We start from the raw sequence: 21,157 nt of genomic DNA, 5'->3' as shown, positions 1-21,157 counted from the left end.
GAGTATTTGAGTAGTACAGAATAGCTGAGGTAAGCAGTGAGGAGATGAGGTGTGGCAAGTTAGGAGGAGAGCAGAAAAGATTTTATGTGATACAGGGACAGAGCCATGATTGCAAGAGGTGTGACTTTAGTGATGTCTTGAAAAGTGAGATGGATGGTGCAGAGGAGATACTTTGGGGGAGGTTATTCCATTCCCTAGCAATGGTGTGGGAGAACAGACTTTTCCCTGCAGTGTTATTGGCTTTGGTTATGCAGAGCAGGGTTTTGTTGGATGAACGTAGAGGGCGATTTGTAGAATATTTGGTTTAGAATTTGCTTTAGGGCTGGGGTTTCCTGAGGGTTCCTTATTATGTTGAAGGTGAGGACTAATTGGTGATAGCTAATAAGCTGAGGGAGTTCTAACCACTGTAGTTGCTTCAGGGCAAGACAGTGATGACTTCTAAAAGTGGAGCTGTTAGCGAATTTTGCAATTTTATTGTAACATAACTCTAGTTTGTTTAGGTCTGTTTTCCTGATATGAATTAGGATTGGTGATGCATACATTAGGGTAGACAAGAGGTGGGTTTGGGCTAAGGAGATTCTAGCTTGGTCCTATATGAACTGTTTGTGTTTGTATAGGGTTCCTAGTTTCTTATGTACCTTTGTGATGGTTTGTGAGATATGGACATTAAAGTTTAGATTGTTATCTACTTCAACCCTGAGCAGCTTAGTGTGAGTAGAGGGGGAGATTGTGATCCCATTTGTGGAGGCATTGATGAAGGTAGGAGGTGTGGATTTGGATTTATTGGGGGAAAAAAGGAGTAATTTGGTCTTGTTGGGGTTTAGAATGAGTTTGATATCGGTAATCCATTGTTCCACAGAGCAGAAGGATTCTTGGGTAAGCTTTTGAAGAGTGGTTATGGATGGGGCTGAGCAGATTAGGATGGAGTCATCTGTGTACTGTATAAGTGATGCATGCAGGGTGGAAGTATGTAGTTTGTTAGTGAAAATGGTGAATAGTAGAGAATCCAGTATTGATCCTTGTGGGATGCCTATAGTAGTTGGTAATAGAGGAGATAGTGCACTTTGCCATTTAACTGATTGTTTTCTGTCAGAGAGATAGCTTCTAAACCATGAAGTAGTAGAAGGGGCGAAGGATAAGGTTGACAGAGTGTCTAAAAGTAGTTTATGGAAGACCATATCAAACGCTTTTGATAGATCTAGGAATATGGCTGAGATGAATTTGTTGTCGTTTCTTAGATGGTTAATCTGATTGGTAAAGGAGAGTAGAGCAGTGGTTGTGCTATGGTTTAATTCCTGCTTGGTCGGAGGTCTTTGTTTATTCCTGTATGCATTCAAACTGTTTTATATGAATTTGTCTCAGTGGTGTCAACATCTGAAAAATAGTGCAGCATAAAACATTGTCCAGTTTCCTATCTCCAGAATCTTACATTATCAACTGAACATTCCAGATATTCATGCCTGAGAGAAACCATTATATTACCTGTCCAGGTAATTCAAGTGCAAAAAGTGTAATATACCTCTTTCAGCTGTACATGTGGCTACAGTCTGCAAGTGTGGTATTAGTGGTGGGGGGTTCTCATGGAAATAAGTTTTTGCAAAGCAGAATGATAAATGTGTACATCAGAATAGTCTGAAGGTATACTGGGTTTTCCAGTAAGGACGTATAGTACAAGGCAGTACTGGCCCAGGGTTCTGAACGCTGCAGATATTTGGATAACTAAGAAGAAATGGCTTTTCCACAAGAAAGGGGTATAGCCAGACTGGGTGAGGGAAGTCATTTTCATCTGTTATTAATGTTCATGTGTTGGGACACCCCTCAGAACTACAGCCACATCTGTAATGCTATTGACAGAAACTTCCCAAGATCAAAAGAATCACAAAAAGAAATATTCTCCAATGTGACACCCTATTAAAATCTTGTAAAAATTTATTTCAGAGCTGATAGTGTACCCCGAGTGAGACCTAGAGTCCACATTTTGTGACACTGCTATAACATTAGCATTTAGTGTGAAGACATGGAAAGACTGAAATGGCTACAACCCCAAATAGCTAGAAAACCAGAGTCAAGATAGGAAATCAAAATTAAAAGCACAATTTTCACCTAGTCACAGCCATTACTGAATGTTAGGTCAGGAAAGTAATATCCCTATAATTCCTTCTGGAACATTCAGTAACATAGTGTCAGGTAAGCCAACAAAGAAATCGAGACATCACTTCATCAGGAAAGTTAGTTGAAAAATGATGGTCTGTCAAAAACATCACAATAAAAATAATATCAACAGATATTATTTCTATTGTATAGCCTATAGTACTTCAGATTTTCCTTTCCCTTTGGGGTGAGCATGTGTTGTGTGTTATCTAGCAACTGCATATCAGGAAAAAGTAACACAACTAAATACTGTTTAGAAACTTACCTGTCCGTGGCCAGAGTAATGTTTTTGACAGACCATCATTTTTTCAACTAACGTTCCTGATGAAGTGATGTCTAGATTTCTTTGTTGGCTTATCTGACACTATGTTACTGAATGTTCCAGAAGGAATTATAGGGATATTACTTTCCTGACTTAACATTCAGTAATGGCTGTGACTAGCTTCTTTCATGATTTTACATCCCTGTATTATATATTACAGCTGCAACTTAGCTAGAATACTAAGGTAATTTAGGAAGCGATTGTTTGTGGTAAGGAGATCACAAAATGTATCATGCTATCAAAGTTTTTTTTTTTGTATTTGGCATGCAGTATACTCCTTCATGGCAGACCTCACCCCGCACCCACTATGTTTACCCCATGACCCTGATCATCACTACCATCTTCCTGACCATTTGCCAAGTACTGCCAAGAGCTATTGCTTTATCACCATTAGTATGACCCCTGAGGACCTGGGTTTCCTCTTCAGGAGAACGGGACCATACTAACCATTTTATGAACATGTTGGCAGTTTGATGGATCCTGGTGGTTCTTGTCAAGGCTATGGACAGAATCACTACTACTGATGTACCACAGTTATGGATCTCCTTGTCTGTGACCACTCCATTCACCAGAACCAGTACTTAGATTAAACAACAACTTAAACTTTTCAACAGAATCAGTCCATCACCTGCAAGCACTCATCACTTGCAGCTTATCTTCATCACAGTCAAAGCCTATTGTATTCTGTTTACAATGTTTAATTATATTGTTTAGGGTATACCACAAATTACCTCTAAAAGAAGACCAAACAGAATGGGTCTGTATAACAGCTAGACACATATCACTCTGAAATACCAATTGCTGAGATTTAATCAAACCTATATAACAAAAAACAGAACAACACTGACAAGATGAGGTGCACCTGGATAATCCAAGAAGACTTCATTATGATTAAGAGCTTTCGACTGTATACACATTGAATCAGACTTCATCAGAATCTGTTAAAACAGCACCAAGTGCTCTTTTTAAAGCAAATCAAATAATCACTTGACAACTGACTTCTCTTTCTTAAAGATATATACATATTTAAAAACTTTAATAAAATACACACACACACACACACACACACACACACACACACACACATATATATATATATATATATATATATATATATATATATACACACACACACTCATGAGTGTAAATAACAATAAAAATATAGAAGTATATATAAAAATCCTTTGAACTATATTAAAATGAATTGTGATGATAAAACTTTGTATAATGAAAGAAAATGTATGCTTAAAAAACTTTCTTACAACAATAACAAACTTCATTTCAAAACAGTTAACCCTACAAACACTTACCAGGGCTGACTATGTTTAGCTTTTAAATCAAACTAGATCAAGCACCTTGTTTTTATTTTATGACTTGGCTGCCCTCAAACTCAAAACACTGGCAATAGAGATGGCACCATTAATGCCAGGAGACTGGGGTGCATTCAGTAGTAGCTGATATGTTAGTTCCTTATATTCTAATGTGTTTTCCCAATCACCCTCCCCTAGGAGAAATATCAACTTTATCTGTAATAAAAAAAAAAAATCTTTTAAGATTGTCACATTGAGGGGAATGTTTATAAAATGCATTGCTAATAACTTTCTTTTTCATATCATTCTAATGCTCTTATAGCCTTTGGCTCAACTGCCCTTGTTTTAAACATATAAAAGGCATCAAACTAGAGGCAGTTTGCTAAGTAAACTACGGCTTTCCTCTTACAATTACAAGCTTCAGGGCAGGATATAGTCTGTGGATGGTTGGCTACAATTACATATGGGTCTTTGTGAATGTATTTGCAGTATTTACATGCACCACCACACGTTTACATTTTCCCCCTATCTGGAGCCATTAAAGTCTGTTTTTTCTTCTTTTCAAAGATCCCTTTCAAATTCGTGCCTTTCTTATAGACAACTCTAGGGCTTGTTCCTAAACTCTTAGTGTTGACATCTCTTATCACTACATTCTTCATTTTTTTTTCTAATAATTCCTGTTACTATAGAATTTGCCCCACTGTGCATACTTGGAACAACCATGGTGTTAGAAAAATTGTTTTTGTTTTGATTTAGTGTCACTGGACTAAATCTAATGTTATGTAATAAAGGAGAAAGTCTTTATTTCTATATTCTACTGTTTCCACAGATCCCTGTTCTGTGGGTTTGTGTGGATAATCCCTTGCAATAAACTTTTTTTTTTCATTTTAGCAAACTCTTCCATGAACACTTGTTTTTTATTCACTAGCCTTGATAGCTTAATCATTTTCCTTTTATTAGACTTTTTTCTGCTATGTAGGGTGGTTACTAGAAAAATATATGGAGGTATATTGGAATAAGTTGGTTTTCTATACATTGCTGAACAGAAGCTCCAGTTATCCATGCTTTACACAATACTACAACCAAATAATTAATTATAGCCTTGCATGTACTTTACACAAATTTAAAAAGGATGTGATTTATTAACATGCAAAAAGTTCTGCTAAAATGATTTCATCCTCGACCACATTAAACAGATATCATCCAAATACCTTAAACATAATTTAAAGTCATGTTGTAAGGTGACTGAAATATAAATAAGTCCCTTCCCAGTGCCATAGTATCCATTAGCATACATTGGGGGTTGATGCATAGCCATACCATGTATCTGATGACAAAATTCCAGTCTCAAAATAAAAATAGTTGTAACCCGGACATACTTCATAAACTGTTCAGCAAATCTACTATCAATGTTTGTTAAGTTCTTGTTACTATTAATAGCTTCAAAAAAAATTCAATACCTATGTCTTTTTGTATCACTGTGAATAGAATTTGGACATCTCCTGACACCAGCAAAATATCATGGTCATATTAATATTAATATTAATATGTTGTAGAAAATGCCAAGAATCCCTTAATACATATTCAATATGACTGAAAAATGATTTTAACTTATTGTCCATAAACTTGGCGAGAGGTAGAGACAATGGTCTTAATGAGGTGTTATCTGTGCTTTTATGAGGGGAGGTAGAGCTTATAAGTTGAGCAATTTAATATCTATTAATTTTTTGTAAGATCAAATCATCCAACATCCAGTCAATAATCTTGTAGGGTATGTTGATTCCATTTCTTGATGGTTTTTGATAAAAAATGGTATCTGTCAACATACAGTACATTCTGATGATGTAATCAATATGATCCATTAGGACCCCCCCAAAAAAAAATCTGGCTTTGTGATTCTTACTGATTTGTCAACTGCCAATTCATTCAAAAATTGATTTTCTTTCTTTTTTTTTGTCAAGTTATAGAATCTCTTTTTCAACATAAATCTGCTTCACAGTTCTCAAAAAGTCTTAATATAAGTTGTAAAGGTTTATTAATCATATTTTCCTTGCTAGCCTGTGCAATGAGATGTATCACATCCATTGTTAGTGAGGCTAAGATGTAATAATGTTCTAACATACAGTTTAGGTTCCAAATGTAAGTCAACAATATTAAATCACAGGGTGGGAACAAAAGTTTTTTTTAAATAGCCTAAAATGTGGGGGAGTTACACTTTAATTAAAGATGTAAAAGTCTTCATAATGAAGACTGGATACCAAGTCATTCTCTTTTGAAATTTCTATTTCCTGGTCCCTCTTCCATAACCTTCCCCCTCCTGTTGCTCTGTACATGATGTTATATAGTGGATTGATGGTGGTTCCTATATATTTAGTTCCCCTCTTGATATTGTTTTCATATTATTCTTTCTGATAGTCTTAATGGTGGAAACTCTAAAAAATTATCCAGATTTGTTACCCCCCCCCCCCCAAAGTATATAAGAAGAGCCACATTAGTGAGTTACTTATTTTGTTTCATGGTTCCCAGAGGATTCCTGCTAAGGCTGCTTTAGTTCTCTTGTAATTCCTGAATTGATAACAGAAGCCAAGTACCTCAATACATTCCATAGTAGTGTTAAATGAGGCCCAATGTTCAAAAAAAAGAATGAGATTAAGACAGAGAGAAAGAGAGATGAGAACAATTGGACTGTTTAAAAAAATAGTGCTGGATTTCAAAACAAATTTTGCTCAGGGCAAGTGCCAAATCACCAGTGTTTTGCAAATGCTTGTCAGCTTGGCATAGCTCTTGCCATAATCACCAAATATTTGTGGAATTCAAGGGTGACTGGGTAGGTCAGGAAAGATATGAGGAGGAATTATTCCACAGAAAGGATAGTGGGCGATAATAACCTTTCTGTAACAGCGACTGAATTAAAAAAATGCATGGAAATGACACATGGCCAGCATCGCAAGTGCTAGAAAGAGGATTTGAAAAGAACAATAAGATACCAGTCAAAAAAGGAAAAAAGAAAATAAATAAATAACACATAATAAATAAATACGATAAGTAAGACCTGTAGCTTATCAAATAAACAACATGAAAAAAAATGCATGAACCTGACAATCATTTTCTGATGTCAAAATATATGTCCCTCTCCCAAAGACTTTTTTCCACAGGATACATACAGGGACAGCAACACTGAAATATGTAACCTCTGTGAGTTGTGTGTATTCTGCTGAACCTTTGTGTTATTATACATACAATGGAGCTGTCTTCTATAATGTATCAACGTTTATTACATTTAATTATGGAATCGTTCTCCCCAATTTGTTCTAGTAAAAAAAAAAAAAAAAAAAAAAAGAGTTCCAAGCCAACTTTGTTTTACATGATTAACAAAATGAAAATATATTAGTGCAGTGCCAGGTTATAATCCTTTTGAAAAACATGCCATACATCACTTTGCAAATCATACTACTCAGTGCAGGAGACAAGCTGCCTACATATTATATATTATCCAATACCTTAGTACATATGCTCATGAAGAGAGTAAGCCTTGTCTGACAAGGGTAACTGTAAAATAATATTTGTGTTTACACACTTTATGTGCTTGAAAAATAAATTCCGTGTGACAAAAGAGACACATAATGTGGACAGACTCAGATGTTACGATTTATTGTTTCCAAGCCTTATTCCCACAGATGTGCAAAATTATGGTAAGCAACATTTACACAAATGTACATATATATTATAATAAGGGTCTATATTAGGAAGTCAAAACTTCAAAAGACCGAATGCTCTTACACTGACTGCAAATAAGCGAAACTACAGAATGTTGAATGGCCAGAACAGCAATTTTTTTTCCCAGAGAAAAAAATTGCTGGGCCATTGTTGGGACTTTGCCGTTTCCTCCACTGTGGTGGGATGTCTGAGTTGGTATATTTAAGTAGGGGGATGTGGGGGGCAAAGCCCCCACTTTATTTTGTCTGTGGTTTTGTTTTTTTATTTGTTTTTTTGGAACAGAGATTTTTTTCCCTGAGAACAAAATCTCTGTTCCGTACTTTTGATGTAAGAGCGTTCGCTCTTTTGAAGTCTCAAAGTTTTGATACAGACCCTATAATAAAGAATATGTCCTTATTGTAGACTTAACATTCTGACTAAACTTTATTTAAATATGAACTTGGAGAAATCAGAACTAATTTCATTGTCAGACATGCAGCTGACAATAATCAACAGTCAGTGGCTGCTCATATTTCACTTTTTTTTCAATGTTCACAGTTTCTGTCAAAAAATCACACCTACAGTGTAGTATAAACATATAATCACACAATAATCCATGAAGACAGGTGTGGGCCCTGCTAGGATTGAGTCCTTAACGACCAGAGTTTTTGGTTCCTCTGGCTTCATCCTGAAGACTACATCTTTCCATTCTGAAACACAGTTTCTTATCAGCAGTTTTACATGTCTCCCCAGTTCAACTAAAAATATTTTATAATCTCTAAAAACATCACTAGTTCACCTCTGAAAAAAGATTAAAACTTGCAAAAAAATATTAACATATGCCACCCACCATAAGGAGGCAAAACTTCCTCTTTTTTCTTTCTTTTTCAATAGTGTGCACATTTTTGAATCAAAAAAGGAAAACACTAAAGACGCCATTTATGCCATGATATCATTGTAGTAATCTTTAGCATAAGGGTGGGTTAAGATGGGATCGAGTCCCTTCTAGTCATAGCATTTGGTCCTTTGGAATGAGGCCCTTCTGGCCACTGAATTTGATGCTTTCTGATTTAGCCTTGGGATCAGGCCTTGTCAATTGGGACTAAATCATTCTATAACCAGTCCTGCATGCCATGTATTATTGCTTAAATAACACACACACACACACACACACACACACACACACACACACACACACACACACACACACACACACACACACACACACACACACACACACACACACACACATACGCACCGAATCATGTACTCTGTGATGCTATTAGAGTGAAGTCGTTATGCAGTGCTTGTGCTAACAGGAATGCAGTGTTTCTCCAAAATTAAGCAGTGTTTCTAGAAATGAGCAAGCTTTCTGTTGGTGTGCTTTTCAAGATGGCATTTTCTCAAGTGCTAATATACTTAACAGGTTAGTGAAAGTATGTCAAAACATTGTGCTAAACAAGAAACCACCCCATGGACTATTAATAGACTGACACAGTTCCTAAATGCTTTATTTCATGCACTGGTACCATGAAATTATTTAGAGTATGATCCCAGTTGTTGTCATCAGAGGTAATATATCATTACTGACCATGAGATGTGTAAGGCTAATCTAATACCAAATGGGAAAGGTTAATTTGTGCACCAGAATGGAAATTGGCTGAGCTTAAAAAGGATCACAAGGGAGGCTAGGCTATTACTTACCGAAGAACAAAGATCTAGGTCAGTTATAAAAAGATTTAAATCCTCAAAGTACTTAGTCAATTTTGAAATTACAGTTAAAAAATTCTGTCTTAATTACACCTGCGCTATGAATGACCTTGACCAATAAACCATAAGAGAACAGTCATCATCAGATAAGCTGCCTTTAGCCGCATAATTATTTATTCATCCAAACTGCTAAGGCTGTGATAACAGATAGCTCAAAAAGCAGATTATGTTTCTGTGTTTCTTTGTGGAATGGGACTTGGCCAAACCAATACCAATGACTATTTCAAGAGCCTTCTAAACAATCTTGGTAAGCAGCTTTCAAACACTACTGGTTACTTCTAAAAAGTCCAAAATCAGCAAGTAAAATGGTCACATAGAAAAGCCACACAGGCAAAAACAATAAAAGACTCAGGCAAACCAGAGACACCACTGCATACTGTCTTATACCTCCAGTGAAGGAGGGGCATTAGAAATATGACAATGGCCCCTTAAGGAAATGCCAGTGTTCCACTTCCATAGTTTGTGACTGTACTCTTAACTTTTTAAAAATCTTTTTTTGCTTCACCCTTCTTATAGGCTCATCGGTACAGGGTAAGTGGATAGGTTAGCCATACTCTGAAAACACTCATCTTGTCAAAAGCCTGAAGTCTGTAACATTATGGGTGACTGCAATATTTCCCAAACATAAACCAAAACAATTAAAAAGGTCAAATAGAAAAGCCACATTAGCTAAACCAGATCAGTCCAAGATATGTGATACTACTACAGTTGATAATCTGAAGTTTATTGAGCTGATATTTATTTCAAATAATGACAACACCATCAGACCGTAACTATGAAACTGAAACTGTTCAATGATATTTTATTTTATTTATTTAACATTTGCTGACCAGGAAAGTCTGACTAGGACAGAACCTATTTTCAGCAGAGGCCTAGGGATAAATGCTCCAGATGCATGTCTTTGGAATGTGGGAGGAAACCGGAGCACCCAGAGGAAATCCACATGAACACAGGGAGGACATGCAAACTCCACACAGAAAGCACCCCATCCAAGAATTGAACTGGAGAACATCTTACTGTGAGGTGACAATATTTAACCACTGCACCAAAGTGCCGTCCATATATTATGGAAAGTGCATTTTTATCTTTTTGGATTGCTCGGTGTTCTAAAATATATTCTTTGTCCTTGGTTCTATTATCTACCTTTGCTTCTGGATTCAGTCTGTTAAAGAAAATGTGATTTTTAAATGTTTTCCTGGGAGAGGAGAGACCCCCCCCCAACCAACATGGTGTGGTGTAATTTAACTCTAACAGAAGAGATATATGAGCATAGTTTTGCAATCCCTTAATATACAGGATAGTTACTCTGTAAAAAGAGCTGATATGGTTACCAGATGCTGTTAAAAAAGAAGCAAATAACTTCAATTTTACGCACACACACACGCACATGCACACGCACACACACACACACACACACACACACACACACATATATATATATGTTTGTCCTTCCATTATTACAGTGGTCTAAAACATTAGTTTGACAATGCTGCACAATGAAATCTAGGAGTTTTCACTTTTCTCTACTGTTGTGTGACCACAGGACTTGTAAATACGAGTCTGGGTGTAATGCAACACCCCCCTCCCAACAAAAATGCTGTCATTTGTGGGGGGGTTTCTTGTTACATATCATAAACTTAATAAAATTAATAAATTATAACGTGAAAAGCAATGAAAACTGAGATAAAGCTAAGGTAGTAGGATAGAATGCAAATACTTTGATTTACTGTTACAGCGACCTCACCTTGATGATCCATTGTTTTATATTTGCATGCAACTCTATTGCTAGCAACTTTAAGTATCATAGAAGATATTTGTTTTAATACCATGGAACAAAGAAACCCACCAGTCTAATGAAGTATCACTATCTACCTTCCATATACAAATGGAATAGTGGTTAGCCCTGTTTAATCTCACAAAGGGTTGGGAGGGTGACCTAATGGTTAAGGTGTTTGCCTTGCAAACACAAGGTGCAGGGTTTGAGTCTCACATGGGACAATTGGCTAGGCTTAAATGACTCACAAGGACAGTTAGCTTAGTACTAATCTATGAACCAAAGAGGAAGTATACTTCCATGAGTGATAGAATTTTTCATTGGCTAGACATAACAACCCTTTATTTTTCCATTTACACCTAACTGCAAGGAGATCTATGGCAGAGTGACTTGAGACAATGTTGCCAGATAGGTGCAATACTATTCATGACTGGTAGGCCTGCATACTAAACTATGACTGATATGTATTGACAACCCGATTAATTGTTGTAGTGTCATTTTTTTCCCTTTACTTCTGATACCATGTTATTTCATATTTTTGACTCTCATCTAGGATTATCACAGGCAGTCCTCACTCAGATACAGTATGCATGCATGACTGCTGCACATCTGACTGACTTTGGAAACGTAGAAGACATGTAAATGTAGTGGAACAAATTCACTAACAGCTGCCCACACAACAAAAAACAAATGCTCTCCTTAATTTTGTGATCTTTCTGAATTACTGTCTTTTTTCCCATTTTACTTCTTTGTATGTTGTTCTATTCATTTTCTTTATTTAGTTTGAATATTATTTTTACTTTTTGTTTTATCTTTATTACCCCTTTGCCCTGATTTTCTCATATGGGTGGCTGTAAAGCTGCATGTCATTTTATTTTTATAAACAAACATGCTCACATGCCCCCCACACACACACACACACACACACACATATACTATGTTTTATTGATTAAGTTGCACTCAGTACTCACGTTATGTATTGCAGAATATCTGACCAATTTTACATGAGCTCTCTTTACAGTAGCAGCTCACCCATTATCCAGAACTGCATTAAGTGTAATATAGGACATTTCAATAAGTTTCTAAGTACTGAAGTGTTACAAGCACTTATTTCATTTAGTGTATATAGTTTATGCGGCATATAGTGTATGTACTTCACAATTTTCCAATATTATGATCTGCCGTCCATAGTTTAATATATCCCTCAACGCACACACAAATGCATACACCATGGTTTCTTTTAAAAATTGGTCAGTAGATGAAAACAATTTAAAACCATGCAAAATAATATACATCAGACTGAGATGACAACATTGGCATTGATGTCCACCCAAAACATTTTAAGCTTTGGCAGTTGTACAGACTTGAATCATCTGTAGATGTAGCAGTTTAAGCACATAACAGTGAATATTCTCCTCCCTGCATGCTCCCACCCTCCACCCCACCCCAGTTTAAAAAAATCTTTATATTTTTTGCCTTGTGAACTAATGTCTTCCTAATGGTTATCCCTGGGGGAAGTATTCAACTTGACAGCTGTGGTACACTGTATCCCTATCTCCTTAAAAATAGCCAAGCATCTGAACTGTTTAGATAGATCAGAAATGGTTTAGTGTTTTCTTTATTTTTATATTTCCTTACATTTATTAATTATCACTTGCAATATAAATATTAATGCTAGAGCTTGACTAACACATTAAAGTTGACTCCTCAACACTTTGCGTTAACCGTTTGCTTGCATGCAATGTCTTTACTGTTGCATGCACACACACTCACACACATATGCATGTATACACACACGCATGCACGCTCACACACACACAAACACACACACACACACACACACACATACACATGCATGCATATACACACACATGCATGCATATACACACACATATGCTCACACACACACACACACACACACACACACACACACACACACACACACACATATGCATGTACACACACACACACACACACACACACACACATATATATATATATATATATATATATATATATATGTATGTATATATATATGTGCCCATGCATAGTCACAAGCCACAGATGCACAAGCACTCATCTGCTGTAACCATCTAGCAGAAGAACCATACAATCAAGTAACTTCCTAATGTTTTCGTTTAATACAATATACATGCACATACATATAAATAAAATGGAAAAGTGCAAGCTTCTGTAAAAAATAATATATGTACATGCGAAGAATATATTTATTTTAATCTGTTGGCAGGTGAAAGTGTCCATCCGCTTCCTCACCTTTTTATTAGAATACACTGATCTGCAGCTATACTGTTAAGCCTCATTTGACAAGAACGCAATGTAGCAGCTGATTAAATAAACGGTAAAAAGCTCTGTTGGCTTGTGCTGCTGTTAATTAGAAGCTGTTTTGTTTTTAATCTGTCTTACAGAAAGGTACACATAACAAGACGTCAGATTCTGAATGAAAATTTTTAATGGGAAGCCATTAGTCTGAACTTATAGTAAACTGTTAACTCTGTACAGAAAGGCACTGATATTCAAAAATAGTGCAAGCAGAAGAAGCCACATTGAGGTAACAGCCTCAAGATGCAGTCAGAGAATTATTTTATCAAGGGAATTTATCAAATAATGCTGATAACTCTCAACCAGTTTATCTCTCCTCTAAGACTAAACTAATAAATGAATTAAGAAGAAAAAGGTTGCTTTGGCAGAGTCTATAATTATTTGCGTTGCTGGCTAGGTTATGAATTCTGAAATAAACATGAGGGGTAAAAAACATAAAAAAACTTAGAAACTGCTAAAGTTTATTTTTTGTTTTTTTAGTGACTGTGCTCGAATGGGCATCCACGGTGGTGCAGTCGTTAGCGTTGTCACCTCACAGCAAGAGGTTCTTTGGTTCGATCCTCGGCTGGGGTGCCTTCTGTGCAGAGTCTGCATGTCCTCCCTGTGGTCGCGTGGGTTTCCTGCAGGTGCTCCGGTTTCCTCCCAAAGACATACTGTAGGTGGATTGGATACTCTAAATTGGCCTAGGTGTGAGTGAGTGCATGCATTTGTGTGTGCCTTCTGTGGAAGGTTGGGTGCCAGGCTGGCAGCTTGACACTGTAAAACTCCACTGCCAATCATGAGTAGACAGATGTTCTGCTGTGGTGACCCCTAACCGGGAAAAAGAAGAAGAAGTGACTGTGCTCTAACCTTGGTCCACAGGTGTTGCAGTGTCACCAGCTATGTGCAGGCTGAGATATTAGGCATGGGAAATCACTGGATAGGCATAATCAATAATAATATAAAAGACAAAGCAGAGAACACAGCAAAGTTATTACAAACCTATGTCCCATATAACAGCATCCAAGCACATCTGTGGAACACAGCAAAATTATTACAAACCAGTATGCCAAATAACAGTATTCAAGCATGCCTGTGGAACACAGCAAAGTTATTACAAAACTATATCCCAAACAACAGTATCCAAGTACACCTGTGGAACACAGCAAAGTTATTACAAACCTGTTTCCCAAATAACAGTATCCAAGCACACCTGTGGAACACAGCAAAGTTATTATAAACCTGTGTCTGAAATAACAGTATCCAAGCATACCTGTGGAACACGGCAAAGTTATTACAAACCTGTGTCCCAAATAATAGTATCAAAGCATGCCTGTGGAATACAGCAAAGTTATGACAAACCTGTGTCCCAAATAACAGTATCCAAGCATGCCTGTGGAATACAGCAAAGTTATGACAAACCTGTGTCCCAAATAACAGTATCCAAGCATGCCTGTGGAACACAGCAAAGTTATTAAAAATGTACGTCCCAAAAATAACAGTATCCAAGCATGCCTGTGGAACACAGCAAAGTTATTATAAACCTGTGTCCCAAATAGTATCCAAGCATGCCTGTGGAACACAGCAAAGTTATTATAAATGCATGTCCCAAATAACAGTATCCAAACACACCTGTGGTGCATACTGTGGAGCAGAATACATTGATGCACATAATAAGCAATTGGCATGCATGTTTCCTTTCAAAGGAGAATGAATATCATGTGACCAGGAGGATGCAGTGGTCTGAGCAACCTTTTCTCAGCCGCATCCCAAATCAGTTAAACTACAACAAGACATACGTACAAGCCAGGGTGTGATATATCAATGAATACAAGCAAATGCATACTCCTGAATTAACACCTACAGTACAATCTATATGCATCTTAAGTAGGAAAATAGAAAAAAATGTATCTAAGGCAAACTGGTCCAGCTGTTTAACCAGATGAATGGTAATTTGTCAAGAAGTAAACCAGGAGAGGCATATTAAAAAAATGAAATGGCTTTCATCTGTTAAACTGGGTGGGAAGTAAATATTGGCATTAAAAATGTGTACTTGGCATCAGAAAGCTGAAAGAACAGGTTCAATTAGTTATGCATATCAAACTATTTCACATTCTTCAAACCCAGAAAACAATTGTTATCTGTTCGGCCACCTGAAAGATGTCAACCACTGAGATAGAAACAGTATTACAATGGAAACTGGCATCCGAGCCATTGCCTTTGAAGTGCTAAGGTACTGCATTTCAAGTAGCAGGTGATGTATGGATAGCCAGTCTAGGAAAGAGCCTTGCCCCTGCTGTATGCATCCTCCACAGCTAGGCAGAGAACAAGGTTATACAACTTGCAGCTACAAAACTAGCATCATAATGAGCTCTAACCATATTTGTAAATAGTTAACTGTACTGATAAAACAGTCCGTACTTACTACTTTCTTAGAGAGTGTGTCTGTATACCTAATTCCAGACCACTAATTCCAAGACAAAGAAGAAACAATCACTTAATACTACTGTTGAAAAAATAATCCACACTGATGTCTTCACTCGTTCCACTCACTGAGTTAGTAGGGGGTATTACAGTGTTGATTCTATTCACGTTATATAGCTATGCTAAAGTATCAGGGGGATGTATATATGTCAAGGCTGCTAGTGTGGGCAGTTCCTGATAAAACCAATCTTTTGATAGGTTTGTTTCTTTGGGTAGCTTCACATATTGGGCAGGTACCAGGAAAAAATTTAAAGGTTCTGCCTGGTGCTGGCAGGCAGATGGAAAACAGTTTTTTTTTTCTTGTCCAGTTGAGTTACACAGTTAAAATAACAGACTTATACTTTTAGTTAAAGCATTAGCGCTATTAGTGCTGAGGGAGAGTGGCACATGAGTTAAAATGTTAACCTCACATTCCTTCCCTAGCCTCTGAGCATTTACTATTAATTACAAACTGCTTGGCCAAAAGTTTTGAATACATAAACCGAATATTATCAGTAAATGATTAAGCAGAAACATCCACTGTGAAAACACTTTATTTTTGCTTATTTAGAGTTTCTTTACTACATTAATATGCTGATCTTGCGCTGGTACATTTTAAGTCCCAGAAACCATGCAAAAATACAGAGCATATAATAAACATTGATGGAAATGTAATCACCAGTCCAGATGGCACAAAGTCCAAGGTTGCAGAAAATGCAGAAATGAAAATACTTGCTGAGTAATAAACAGTACAGACTTCAAAGCAACGGAGCACGAAAGACAGATTTTGCAAATATTGATTTTACTGCATAGAACTGTTCTACCCTTCCTTCAATCAGACTTGAAAGATATAAATCTACCATGCTGAGAAAGCAATGTAAACTTTACAATCCAAAGTGCTTGCATTTGTGTGTATTTTATGTCAGTGCACAGAAGTAACCTTATAAATGCAGTATTACATACGCATCTTCTCAAACCTTGAACCTCATAGCAATGTTAGATAGCTAGATAGAAGTGGTTGAAGGTGGGTACTTCCTCCCTTGCCTACAGCTTATCTTTTAGTACCCCACTTCTCAGTTACACCACTTCCTCAACACAGAATAGTATATAAGGCAGGTGGTATATGCTCTTCGTCTGCGAAATACTGGTGCAGCTGTCATAATTTCCTGCAGTTAAGAAACATTTTCTTCCTCTGTTCAATCCAAAACAACACCCTAGCTGTATTGAAAGGTATAGTCTCAAAGTTACTTACGTGGTGTAGGATGTCACCCCAGTTCTAGACTGTAGTGTTGAAGCCTGAAGGCTAAGGATAGAATCCAGATCTGTTCATTCCACATGATATGCGGAGATTCTGTACATACATACTACTGCATCCCTCTGGTTTCAAAACCTGTTGCTTGTTTCGTATGCAAGTGTACCTAAGCCTGCCACCTGCTGGCCATGATCTGCAGTACAGCAAAATATAATGTATAAACTGTAATAGCTGTCAGATTTTATTTGGCTTTCTTAAACAGGTAGGTATGCTTATTAATCTTTAGGACTACATTACAACACAGTGTACACCAACCCCCCAGACCATCAAATCGTAGAATGAATAGACACCAATAACTGCTGCTGGATTCCTCATAAAATCCTGGATTCCCGCTTGCAACTTGCTCTGCAGATTATTTCACATCCTATTGTGGAAGTCATCAACACTGTCTGCAATGTTTCGGTTCGCTTTTCAGTTAGGCATTAAATATTTTTTTTTTTTGCTATCTCTTAACAAAAAAGGCATATTAAGCAAAAGTGTTTCTTTTTCTGAGAGCGCTAGAGGACTAACAACAATTATTGATCAAGTTATTTGTTTATTGCTGTGTAGAATATAACTGCAAACTGTACCCTCGTCTACAATAAGAACATTCACAGCTCGTTACATAATTTTGTTGTCCTGTGCTGGCTATGAAACAAGACTCTTTCCTGACTTCAAACTAACAACTACCCACCCTGTCATATTAACTAGTTTCATTGTTTAAACTGTAGGGAGAGTAGGACTGATGGTTTCAAGGCTACAGATTAAAAAAAAAAGGGAGAAAGAAATGCAAACAGTAAGAAAACCTCACAGTAAGTTCTGACTGTATTTGCAAATTAAAAAGGGTTTGGGAACAGACTGCTTCATCACGGCTTTCCTCCACTACTTTGAGCCAAAAATGATTTGCAGGTCAAGACCAAGGAAGAGGAGACAGTTTTCAAGCAGAAGGAGGATATAGTTGGAAGTTCAATGTTTGGAGGAATGGGGTTTAGTCAGGATCCCAAGTAGTAGAAGCAAGTAAATTTGCCAGGCCTCTTCATCTTGGATTGGTGAGTTTAACAGCCCCCCCCCCCCCCACACACACACACATTCAAAAAACTCATCACAATTAGCAAGGCACACGGTTTTAGGCAGATAGATCCACAGTGGAAGCTAGTTTCCATCTACTCCTGCTCATGTCTGGTAAGAGGGTGAGGATTAATTTCCCCCTGCTTTGTTTTGTAAGGTTTGGGTTTTGATCCCCCATTTGATGGATGATAACATTTAGGGCCCAGGTAGTTACAGCATTGCTAATGCATCCTATGGATATGGTCAAAATAGTATTTTATGGGATAACTAATCGTCCTTCCTAGGACAAGGTAAGGTATGAATAAGGCCTTCCCCAAATGATGGTGATTTTATTGATACGATTGTGATGTGAAATGTATTGGGGAGGGGGACACCTCCTCATAAGGGTTTCAAGTGTACCCTGCTGAGCTGGGTTAAAGGAAAATGCTATGGTCTCCAGCAGCCTGCTGGGAAGAAGAGATAAACGGTATTGGAGAAACCATGATCTACTTAGTAGTAAAGCATGATGGAATTAGCCATGAGGGGGCTTATCCAGGTTAAGGTTAAGGTAATTAATGTAAAATGTGTAAAGAATACAGTCAAAGGCAGTAGCTTAAGGAACTACATCAGGTACTAGATAAGGTAACTATGACTATGCACACACAGGCACAATTCAGTTGAGGCTCATAGGTAGTTATTAGATATGCAGTTAAGGACACCGTTAAGCAGTTTAGCCCAAATTCCCAATTGCCCCAAAGCACTGCCTGGTTAAGTGGCTTGCACAAGGAAACAGTAGGTAAATGAAGGCTGAGAGAATCAAACCTTACACAAGGAGTATCTCATTATCATCTCATTATCATCTCATTATCATCTCATTATCATCTCATAGCCTTAGTCCTCTGTGCTAACCTCCAGACAAGTTAATCAGCATGTCTTTGGGAAGTAAACAGAGTAGACAGAGAAAGCAAATACTGACACCGAGAGAACATGCAAACTTCACACAGACAGTTACTATAATTCAAGATTGCACACCTGACTCTGGAGCTGTGAGGCAGAAGATTTACGACTGAACTCTAATGTTGAGTTACAACATGTCTATGCTTCAAAAGGTCATTGTCCCATCCCTTTCAAAAGCAAACAGAGAAGTTGCAGCAATTAAGCTGGTGAAAAGTTATCTGCTATAGAACAAGGTAGTCACTAGGACGTGAAGTCATCTGCACAGCAAGTTGCAAGCAAGATGTTTCAGGGGCCAGCATCTTGGCCAACTCTATAGCTAGTATTATTTCCTGTTATCCCAAATTATTTGTATAGAATAAGGATTTGATCTCCAGATGACATAAGGATGAGAACATTAGTAATATCAGAGGCAGATGGTGAACAGACTAGTCCACTTACCTGATCAACACATAGAACTAAATAAATACATAAACAAACAAACAAATAAATAAATAAAGATGTAAAGAACCCAAAATAGCAATTCCTTATGGGAGCAGCAGTAGAAGGTACTGCAGTGGTGGTGCTGCGGTAGCGTTGTCGCCTCATAGTAAGACGTTGTCTCGTTCAACTCTCAGCTAGAGCGTCTTCTGAGTGGAGGCATACGTGAATGGGGTGTGCCTTCATTGAAGGTTGTGCATCAGGGCTGGTAACCAGGTACATAAAAATCCACTACCAATCATTAGCGGACTGGAGTTCTGCTGTGGCGACCCCTAACCAGGAAAAGCCGAAAGAAACAAACAAAGCAGTAGTAGAAGGTGATGAAGATAGTCTTTAAGAGTTGAACGGAGGACAGTGGAAGGAAGACTAGGATGCCCTGGTGTACTACATGACAGATGCAGTCCATAAGCAATTCTTTTGCAATTCAGTGCATCACAGGGCCTTACCAAAAATACTACATGCTTGTCTAAAACACTGCATCTGAAGAAGGATATCAGAATAGTCAAACATGTTCAAAGACAAGTAACTAAAATGATCAGTGGCTAGAAGACACAGGCTATGAGAAAATACTATACATTCTAGACAAACAGTAGCAGGAGCTATGATTTGAATCAATAGATTCTTTAGCTTGATAGTTGGGTGGAACTCAAAACATGAAGGGCACAGAGAAGGGTGAAAAATTACAAAACAATAAAGACTAGTTTCATGTCTGAGCTGTGGAAATTTCTTTTTCAATAAAATTGTAGCTGAATTATTAATTATTAAATTATTTTAAAGTCTGGTACAGAGACTTGAAGCACTGGCTGTACATGTGACCTGAGTTCTGTTAGCAGGCTTAGACACTGGAAAACCCAGTTGGAAGGGGCATGTGATCAGCTGATACTGACTCACTCATCCTGGAGGAAGGGAGGAGGCATGTTTTTGTTGCATCCGTGCTACCTGTTGAAAGATGGGCACTGGCTCCTGTACAAACCAAAAATGACAGGACTTTAGGCTATCAAGCATTACATTTGCAATGTAGCCATGCTAGTTGTATGCAAATATGCACTCATGCCCTTTTATTGCAAGCCCTTGTATTTCACTGTCTTGTCCAGCCACCAGGCACTGGAGAGCAGGTCATACAGAAATTACAAAGTCAGATAAGGATGACAGCCTTCAGATGACTTGGGAGTCATCAGTCACAGCCCAGAAAGAAAAAAACAGGGCTTCATTTGAGACTGATCCATACTGAAGGGATAGGATCACCCTTAATGAGCAAATGTGTGGTACTGCTCCAGTCCAGTAGAAAAGGAACAAAAGGGCCACACTGTGAGTGGGGAGGGATTATGGCCTGGCAAACAAAGGCTCAAAAATAGATATTACAAAGAAAAATAATCTTGTACTAAAGGTTAGAAAAGTTAAATAGGCTGTTTTCCTTCAGGATTCAGGACTTCAGTATTTTATTTCAGGAGGAATTCTTCAGTGATGTCTTTCAACTTTCAGCCAGATTGCCAAGCAGCCAAAGGAAACTGGAGCTATGGTGCCTGTTCATTAGCTTCAGATTGCATGGGTACCATTTAAAAGTAGCAGATATCTTTACA

The 21,157-nt window shown here is 37.5% G+C and overlaps 1 protein-coding gene across 2 annotated transcripts in view; it reads right to left on the bottom strand.

Moving 5' to 3' along the window:
* The window catches only part of HSD3B7 (hydroxy-delta-5-steroid dehydrogenase, 3 beta- and steroid delta-isomerase 7), a 562,140-nt gene extending 544,970 nt beyond the window's left edge, over window positions 1–17,170 (bottom strand). Inside the window, exon 1 of one of the 2 annotated variants that reach the window (XM_044086232.1) lies at window positions 17,058–17,170. The gene's annotated coding sequence lies outside the window, so the exon portion shown is untranslated. Of the gene's footprint in view, window positions 1–15,767; window positions 15,919–17,057 lie in introns of those variants that run through there. The other variant, XM_044086231.1, reaches the window with a different exon arrangement.
* Window positions 17,171–21,157: the final 3,987 nt, after the last annotated feature.

This window comes from Protopterus annectens, chromosome 10.part0 (assembly GCF_019279795.1).
Source record: "Protopterus annectens isolate FY-2018-M chromosome 10.part0, PAN1.0, whole genome shotgun sequence".
Taxonomy (NCBI): Eukaryota; Metazoa; Chordata; order Ceratodontiformes; family Protopteridae; genus Protopterus; species Protopterus annectens.
Note: the sequence above shows the minus strand (reverse complement) of the source record. Positions and strands in the feature narration are given on the sequence as shown.